Source organism: Myotis davidii, unplaced genomic scaffold (genome assembly GCF_000327345.1).
Source record: "Myotis davidii unplaced genomic scaffold, ASM32734v1 scaffold311, whole genome shotgun sequence".
NCBI classification, from domain to species: Eukaryota; Metazoa; Chordata; class Mammalia; order Chiroptera; family Vespertilionidae; genus Myotis; species Myotis davidii.
In genome coordinates this window covers 22646-32707 of record NW_006282504.1, presented here as the reverse complement: position 1 = coordinate 32707, position 10062 = coordinate 22646, and the positions used below count along the sequence as shown (strand labels likewise).

Below are 10062 nucleotides of genomic sequence, written 5' to 3'. Positions count from 1 at the left end.
ATGAAAGGAGACCTTTTCCAGCATTTTTCTAGCTGTATAAAATGGCTGATCACAAAAGAAGCAATGTCATAGCTTTAGAATTATAGTGAGTAAGAGGTAAGTGATGTAAGCCATAGAGAAAATGGCTCAAAACCTGACAGAATTTTTAATCTCTGTTATCCAATAGAAAACTATTGAAAGTAACATCACATTAGAATGGATAGTCCTATTTTCTAGCCTTTTTAATTTGACTGCAGAGCTCTAAAGAGAACTTTTCAGGGTTCAAAAAGGTAGCTTTCTAAAACATGCAGGTGTATTTTTTTTAATCAGTGAAAGCAGAAAGAGGCAGCTGTAATAACTGAACAAAATCACGTTTGATAAGAATTTATGATGCAGATAACTAAGCTAAGTCAAAGATACTTGTAAGATTTTAAATGTCAGTGTATGGACCTGAAGGGTAGTACACTAAATGAAATAAATCAGGCAGATAAAGATAAATATCAGATGATTTCACTTATATTAATAATCTAAAAAACAAAACAGAAACAGATTCATAGATACAGGAAACAAATTAGTGGTTTCTAGAGGGGGGAGTGGTTGAGGGGCAGTTGAAATGGGATTAAGAGGTAATGGGGATGTAAACTACAGCATAAAGAATATAGTTAAGCCCTGGCTGATGTGGCTCAGTGGTTATAGCATTAACCCAAGAACCTGAAGGTCTTTGGTTAGATTCCTGGTCAAGGGCATGTGCCTGGGTTGCAGGTTCCATCCCGGCCCTAGTTCCATCCAACCCCTGGTTGGGGTGTGTATGGGAGGTAACCATTTAATGGGTCTCTCTCATTGATGTTTTTTTCTCTTTCTTGCTTCCCCTCCCTCCCTTTCACTCTCTCTAAAAATCAATGGATAAAATATACTCAGTTGAGACTTAACAAATAAAAAAAAGAATATAGTCAATAATCCTATATAATAAAAAGATAATATGCAAATTAACCCTCACACCCTCACAAGATGGCTGCCTACAACCAGGCCAACAGGGGGATTAGTGAGAGATTACCAAACAACTGAACAGCAGGCTACGTGGGGTGACCAGGCTGGTGGGGGGGACAGGGGCGACCGGGTGGGGGGGGGGGCACAGTTAGGGGGAACCAGGCAGGCAGGCAGGCAGGCAGGCAGGCAGGCAGGCAGGCAGGCAGGCAGGCAGGCAGGCAGGCAGGCAGGCAGGCAGGCAGGCAGGCAGGCAGGCAGGCAGGCAGGCAGGCAGGCAGGCAGGCAGGCAGGCAGGCAGGCAGGCAGGCAGGCAGGCAGGCAGGCAGGCAGGCAGGCAGGCAGGCAGGCAGGCAGGCAGGCAGGCAGGCAGGCAGGCAGGCAGGCAGGCAGGCAGGCAGGCAGGCAGGCAGGCAGGCAGGCAGGCAGGGGAGCAATTAGGAGCCAACGGTCCCGGATTGTGAGAGGGATGTCCGACTGCCAGTTCAGGCCCAATCCCCGAAATCAGGGACATCCTAAACCATCAGTCGGACAGCCGAAACCATCAGTCGGACATCCCCCAAGGGATCCCGGATTGGAGAGGGTGCAGGCTGGACTGAGGGGACCCCCCTGCCATGCACGAATTTCATGCACCGGCCTCTAGTATTTTAATAACTGTATTGTAGCAGATGGTAACTAGACTTATTGTAGTGATCACTTTGTAATGTATATAGTAGTAAGTATCAAATCAATGTGATGTACACCAGAAAATAATAGGATATTATCTGCCGATTATAATTCATGTTTTTGAGATGGGGTGAGTGAAATTGAAAACAGGTCTTACAAAGAACCTACAGTGTCTTTGTATTTAGACTTAGAATTCTCTGGCTCATAACTTTCATTTAAAGATTTTAGCTAAAATTGTCAACTCTTATTTTTTTTAATAAATAGTTTTGTCTTTTAAATTATTTTCTTCTTAATGGAAGTTGAGTTTTCCAAGGAATATTGCTACTAAGTAATGTTTCTTCTTTGCTATAGGTAAAACTTTAGTCAAGAGGCTGACAAAAAAGGTAAGCAGTGTGTCTAGGGAGGGGTTCTTTCTTTCTTATGATAGGAAATGAACCTTTTATAAGTTAAATTAAAAGATTTTACTATGTGTATATTCAAAGGATATTGAGGATGTACTGGCAGCAATCCAAACAACTCATTGTGGATCAACCTTTTTTAGAGACCTTGGCGATAAAGGTAATTTTGATTTGTTGTTAACTTTCTGCTTATGTGTTTGTTTTAAAATGTTTTTATTGATTTCAGAGAGAAGAAGGGAGAGGGAGAGAGATAGAAATATCAGTGATGAGAGAATCATTCATCTGCTGCTTCCTGCATACCCCCCACTGGGAACCGGCCTAAAACCTGCTCATGTGCCCTGACCTGTAATCAAACTGAGAATCAAACTGTGACCTCTTGGTTCATGGGTCAACAACGCTCAAGCACTGAGCCACACCAGCAGGCACTACTTATATATTTTTATCAACCAAAGCATTACTAAGGAATTATGGTATGAGGCTTGTGGCTATGTGTTAGAGAATATACGGTAGAGAACCTACAAAGAGAATGTTATAACACACACCACGTTATTTAACCAGTTAACTACCATGTGTCCAAAACGGAAACCATCCCCAACACACCACGATATTTTGAATTTAATTTAAAAAATCAGTTTGCAATGAATATTATAAAAATAAATATACAGTTTGAGTGTTCTTCAATATTTTCAGCTGAAAATTCTCATGAAAAATTATTTTAAAATTGGTCAGGGCTGCCACTTAGGAAAAACATTTTTTTTTATAGACGTGTGTGGTGTGTGGGAAAGGTCCACTGTTTGCGTCTACAGACGCTTATGTTATATGGGTTAATAGGTGTTTGTAAATTGTAATAAAATACTCATTAGGTAGTAAGTAACTTTCTCATACTCTGAACAGTCACAGATAAATTATTCAAGCGATTTTTTAAAATATATTTTTATTGATTTCAGAGAGGAAGGAAGAGGAAGAGAGAAACAGAAACATCAGTGATGAGAGGGAATCATTGATCAGCTGCCTTCTGCACACCCCCCACTGAGGACCAAGCCCACAACCTAGGCACATGCCCTTGACCAGAACCGAACCCAGGACCCTCAGTCCGCAGGCCGACGTTCCATCCACTAAGCCAAACCAGCCAGGGCCTTAAGCGATTTTTATTAAAGCCTAGAAAGGAGGAGCAGGGCAGAATATCTAAAGCATGGGTGGGAACCTTTTTTCTGCCAAGGGCCATTTGGATATTTATAACATTCTCAGGCCATACAAAATAAATAGTTTAAAAATTAGCCTGGCCCTAACCGGTTTGGCTCAGTGGATAGAGCGTCGGCCTGCGGACTGAAAAGTCCTGGGTTTGATTCCCTGCCAAGGGCATGTACCTTGGTTGCGGGCACATCCCCAGTAGGGGGTGTGCAGGAGGCAGCTGGTTGATGTTTCTCTCTCATTGATGTTTCTAACTCTCTATCCCTCACCCTTCCTCTCTGTGAAAAATCAATAAAATATATTTTTTAAAAAAATAAAAATTAGCCTGTTATATTTGGTCAAACATTTAATTAACTCACCCCTGATGCCTTGGCAGGGCCAGACTAAATGATTCCTTGGGCTTTATACTGCCTGTGTGCAGATATTTCCTACCCCTGATCTAAAGTAACAAGAGAAGGCCGCAAAGAGAATCCATATAAAAGAACTATAAAAGTTTTCACTATCTTATAACTAGCAAAAGGTAGTATATTCTTGAAATAAAAAAATAATTTTATCCACCATGCATTATAAAAAAGGAAATTGTAAGTCACAGTTATTATATATTTTTTAAACCTAAGCAGAATTCTCAATATAATACCATTCTCAAAGATATACTGAATATAAATTATATCACATAGTGTAAGATATAAATATATTCTTATGATGTGGTAATTTCTCTTTGGGGAACAGGATTCTCAAAATTGCATTCAGTGGCAATCCATATTTTATAATGATTCCAATTTTTAAATATTTCCAGAGAAGCATAGTAACAAAATTTAATCATCTCTTCTAGTTGCCTCTAAGGATTATTTAACAATTTTTAAAATATAAATTATTTTAAATACTTCCGTACTTGACATGCAGTTTTAAAATATTGCCATTTAACAGAATTTATTTTGCAATTAGATGTGGCAAATATGTATTAAATTGTTTCTCCTGTTAATATTCTGAAGTGTCCATAAATTTTAAAAAGCGTTTTCAGGGGGCAAATGCCTAGAATGCTATTGTTACAAATATCTTTGTCTATAATCTATCTTGAGAGGGTAGGGTGCTATTTCTACACTGTTTCAACTCTTCATTCAAGCTTTTTATTTACGTCAGCATTTCAAAGAAAAACTGGAATTTTCTTTTTCAAACAGCTCCCCTGTGGAAAAGACATGGACTTATGTCTAGAGAAAAGAAACATGAGGTCTCCTTTGGGCACCAAGCCCACCAGTGCAGTCTAGCAGTTTGGCCATTTCTTCACATTGCCATATTCCTTTGAAATTTAGAAAAAAAACTATTCACTTTTTTTTTTTGTGAGGCTGCCACAGGATGAAATACTTCAACTAAGAATGCCTTCATATGAACACTGAATATTTTAAAGAAAAAAATATCTGGCCCTGACCCGTTTGGCTCAGTGGATAAAGCACTGGCCTGTGGACCAAAGGATCCTGGGTTCCATTCCGGTCAAGGGTACATACCTTGGTTGCAGGCTTCTCCCCAGCCTGGGCCCTGGTAAGGGCTCCCTTAGGAGGCAACCAGCCAATGTTTCTCTCTGTCTATCCCTCTCTCTTCCACTCTCCCTAAAATTCAATGGAAAAAATATCCTCTGGTGAGGATTAACAACAACAAAAAAAGGAAAAAAAAAATATATATATATATATATGAAGACTTACTGTATAGGCTTTTTTGTTGAAGAGAAGTACACCTGCTTCAAAATAAAAACAGAAAAGTCAGCGGTATAAAGTAATAATGTAAGTCATTTAAAATACATACCTGAAGTTACAACCAAAACACTGAATTATAGTACCTGGATGCAAAATCTTTACCTGTCTTGCTCTGAACAACTGGCCCTATATTGCTGCATTGCATTTCTGCATTACATGATTGGGAGCCATTATAATGTGATCTTCCTCCTCTGCCATCCCCACTTCAAGCCTGTATTCCTCATTTCTGTGCTACCATGGTAGCTTTACTTCCCATTGCTTCTTCTACATAAGCATTTCAGACCTGTCTTGTATGGCTTTCCCATTTATATCACAACTGTTTAATTAAAATTTTCACCCATCCTTCAAAGACCGTTTTTAGAATTGCACTTCTGATCATCCAAACTCAGGAAATGATTTCACAGTTTTCTAAAGTCCTATAAATCTTACTCTCAGTATCTCTTAATGGTATTTAGCATTTTCTTTTTTTTAAAATATATTTTATTGATTTTTTACAGAAAGGAAGGGAGAGGAATAGAGAGTTAGAAACATCGATGAGAGAGAAACATCGATCAGCTGCCTACTGTACACCTACTGGGGATGTGCCCACAACCAAGGTACATGCCCTTGACCAGAATTGAACCTGAGACCTTTCAGTCCACAGGCCAACGCTCTATCCACTGAGTCAAACCGGTCAGGGCAGCATTTTCTATAAACATTTGCATTTCAGCCTCCTGATGTATACAACATCATCTATTAAGAATTCTTGCTAGAAATCAAACTTGCATCTAAACACCACTCTGGATTTAACTAGCTACCAGTTTGTAGAAATTGTAGAAGGTAGAGGAACATGAAATGATGAAGATCCAGTCATAAAAATTTTCTAAACTATAATAAACTTTACAGGACAAAGGACTACGCTTCTTCAACAAATTAGTTGAAAGGGGGGAAAACGACAAGGGAGAACCTATAGATTATAAGATATTTAAGACACAAGGAACAAAGAAAAATTAAAAACTTTTGTGAGTCAAAGTACACTATCTCTTGGGCTGGTGTGACTTCATTGTTAAAGCATCAGTCCACACACTAACAGGTAGGTTGTGGGTTCAATTTCCGCACAAGGGTACGTTACCTGGGTTGCAGGTTTGATCCCCAGGGACGATCAGGAGGCAACCAATCGATATGTCTTTCTCACAGCCATCTCTCTCTTTCTCTCTCCCTCTCTGTCCTCCAACCCCACCTTCCACTCTAAAAATCAATGGAAAAAATTCCTTTGGTAAGGATTAACAACACTCTCTCCTTCTCTCCCCCCCCCTTTCCTCCCTACCTCCTTTCCACTCTAAAAATTAATGGAAAAAATATCCTCAGTTGTGGATTAACATTTAAAAAAAAAGGTACACTATCAAGAGAGTAAAAAGGCAACCGACTGGATGGAAGAAAATATTTACAAATTATATATAGGGGGCTAATATTCAGGATATGTAAAGAACTCCTATAACCCAGCCGGTGTGACTTAGTTGGTTGGGGAGGTCCCCGGTTGGATTCCTAGTCAGGGCACATGCCCGTTTGCAGGCTCGATCCCCAGTACCCCAGTAGGGGGCATGCAGGAGGCAACTGATTGACATTTCTCTCACATCAATGTTTCTATCTCTGTCTTCCTCTCCCTTCTTCTCTCTGAAATCAATAAAAACATACTTAAATTTTTCTTTAGAAAAGAACTACAACTCAACAATAAAAAAAAACAAAAACAAAAAAAATTTTAGCCCAGGATGTTGTGCTCAGTGGTTAGAGTGAAAGCCTGTACACTGAAGTTCAATTCCCAGTCAAGGGCACATACCTGGCTTGCAGGTTCAATCCCTGACCCCAGTCAGGGCATGTGTGGGAACTAACCAGTCAATTTTTCTCTTTCACATCAATGTTTCTCTCTTCCTCCCTCCCTTCCACTCTCTCTGGGGAAAAAAAAAAAAATCAATGGAAAAAATATCCTCAAGTGAGGATTAACAAAAAAAACAATTTAGAAGTGGGCAAAGTGAAATAGATATTTCTTGTAAGAAGATATACAGATGGTTAATTCGCACATGAAAGTATGCTCAGCATGACTAATCACTAGAGAAATGCAAATAAACCACAATGAAATGCCACTTCACACCCATTATTATCAAGAAAAAAAAATGAAAATAAATGTTGGCCAGGATGTGGAGAAATTGTAATCCTTGAACATTGCTGGTGGGGATGTAAAATGGTACAGCCACTGTGTAAACAGTATAGAGGTTCCTCAAAAAATTAAACATGAAATGACCATTGATCCAGCAATTCCACTTCTGGGAAAATACCAAAAGAATTAAAACCGGAGACTCAAACAGATATTAGTACACCAGTGTTTGTAGTCACAGTAGCTAAAAGGTGGAAACAGATGATAGCTAAACAAAACTGGTGCATCCATACAGTGGAATATTATTGCACCTTAAAAAGGAATGTAATTGTTGCCCCTGGTCAGGTAGCTCAGTTGGTTAGAGTGGTCCCCCATATGCCAAGGTTTTGCATTTGTTTACTCTCGGTGACTGGTGAGTGCACACATTTACTAGACCTACTCAGTATAAATTTATAATTATAGTAATACATATAGAAAACTTGTCTGTGAAATTAAACTTTTCACACATACTTAATTTTAATTACACAAACATTTCTACATAAGTAAAAACAGGTAAACTAACTTGTCTTTTTAACATATGCATTTGGAAAACCTACTTTATTATATAACAGACTTTCGGCTTTAACAGGCACCCCCTCGCCCAAATTAGTCTGTTATATCGAGGTTTTACTGTATTTTACAAAGAAAGTAAGTGACTTGAGATCTGTCCATCAACTGCAATGCAAGAACTTGATTTGAATCCTGATTTGAGCACACTTAAAAAAAATTCTGAAGCAGGGATGTTTGTAACACTGATTTTAATTTGATGATATTAAGGAATTATTGATAATTTTTAGGTGTGATAAATATATTTGGGAGGGGGAACAGTTCTTTTAGAGCTATAGTCTGAATTTTCTACTATGAAATAATATGCTATATGGATTTTGTTTCAAATTAATCCAGTAGACAGTGAGGGAAAGGGATTGAGAGGTATAGATAAAGCAAGACTTGCCTTGAGCTAATATTACTGAAGCTGATATATATAATTATTCATCATATTCTCCCTACTTTTGTATATGACTGAAGTTTCCCATGATAAAGTTTTTTGTTATGCCAAGCTCATGATCCAGAGGGAAATTCTTTTTATCTTATTAAAAAGCTATGATTTATAAGATATTGCTTCTATATTTATTGTAATTCTTTTCCTGGCAAGCACATAAAACCTGACACCATTGCCCTAGCCAGTTTTACTCAGTGGTTAGAGCCTCGGCCCTCTTACTGAAGGGTCTCAGATTTGATTGCTGGTCGAGGATATGTACCTTGGTTGCAGACTCAATCTCTGGCCTGGGTCAGGCGCGTGCGGGAGGCAACCAATCGATGTGTCTCTCACATGATGTTTATCTCTCTCTCCCCCTCCTTTCTCCCTTCCACTCTCTCTAAAAATAAATAGAAAACTATTCTTGGGTGAGGATTAAAAAAAAAAAAAAAAAAGCCAACACCATTTACTCAAGCCGAAAAGAAAGTTTATTTTGTCGCCTGGTTTAATCCAGTGCTCAGGCATCACCAGTGTTCATATCCTTCAGGCCTGCCTTTTACAGACTGGCTCCATTCTTAGCCCTAAACACTGATCTATGGCTCTCTCCATGACCTCACATCCTACGTGAAACAAATTTCACATCATCAAAATCCAGGGGGAAAGATGAAGTGAATGATCCAGCCTTCTCTGCAGAAATCCCTCTCTGCTTGGCCCAGTGCAGGTCACAGCTCATCCCTGAGTGAACTGCAGCCAGACAAATGCATCCTGCTTATGAGCTTGGGTTAGCTATATGCCATCCCAGCGCCAGCTCTACAAAGTACTGTGACCGCCTAGACCAATCAGCCTCTGCCTCCAAAGGGGAAATCATGGGCTATCCCACTCCAACTGCATGTTGGAGAGTGGGCAAGGAGTGGTTGCCCAGAGGAAAATCAATATGCTGCAGGGATTTCACTGTTTCATTTTAAATAATACAGTTTACCCCTTGTATATCCAAATCTCTGTTATTCTACTGAATTTGTAAATTTGCTTACTTGAAATGTTATGAACAGTTAAAGATGAGCAGAAACTAAATAGAGTGCCATGCAAATAAAACCTCTAATGGTCTGGCCGGGTGTGACTCAGTGGTTGAGCATCGACCTATGAACCAGGAGGTCACAGTTAGATCTCCGGGGCAGGGGGGACATGCAGGAGGCCACCAATCAATGATTCTCATGTCATCATTGATATTTCTCTCTCTCCCTCTCCCTTCCTCTCTGAAGTCAATAAAAAATATTTTTATTAAAAACAACCTCTAATTGATACCTGTATTTCCCAGCCAGCATTCATTCCACCTCCTTACTAGTAAAAGTAATCTGATAAAACCTAGTATCTTTTTAAGTATTAGTAATGTACTTAACTCTATTATAAAAGTTTCCCACTGAACCAAAGAGGTAATTTAAAGTGAAAATGTGTTTTTAATTAGGTGAAGTTTCCATGTAGTATATATATGATTACTTCTAAACCATCTAAAACTTATTTTCTGACGTTTTTATTTTAATCTCTTTCAGGGTTAATTTCATACACTGAGTATCTTTTCTTGCTTACAATCCTCACTAGTAAGTATCACATTTTTTTCCTCAACAATTATGTGGACTTCTCTATTAGTTATGAACAGAGTTTTGGAAGCTTATTGTTTATGTTTTTTTTAATTTTTATTTATTGGGAGAGAGAGAGAGAGATAGAGAAACATTAGTTTGTTGTTCCACTTATTTATACATTAATTGGTGGATTCTTGTATATGCCTTGACCGGAGATCGAACTTACAGCCTTGACCTATTGGAATGATGTTCTTTTTTTTTTTTTTCAAATTTTATTTTTTATTACAAAGGGTATTACATATGTGTCCATTTTTTTCCCCGCCCTAGACAGTCCCCTAGCCTCCCCTATTCCCCAGTGTCTTCTGTCCATTGG

At 38.8% G+C, this 10062-nt stretch overlaps 1 long non-coding RNA gene across 1 annotated transcript in view; it reads left to right on the top strand.

Annotated features, from left to right (window-relative positions):
- The first annotated feature begins 1951 nt into the window (after positions 1-1951).
- Positions 1952-10062, top strand: part of LOC107182019 — a 28765-nt gene continuing 20654 nt past the window's right edge. Inside the window, exons 1-3 of the long non-coding RNA XR_001512740.1 lie at positions 1952-2012; positions 2112-2187; positions 9660-9707. This is a non-coding gene — a long non-coding RNA (uncharacterized LOC107182019). The remainder of the gene's footprint in view (positions 2013-2111; positions 2188-9659; positions 9708-10062) is intronic.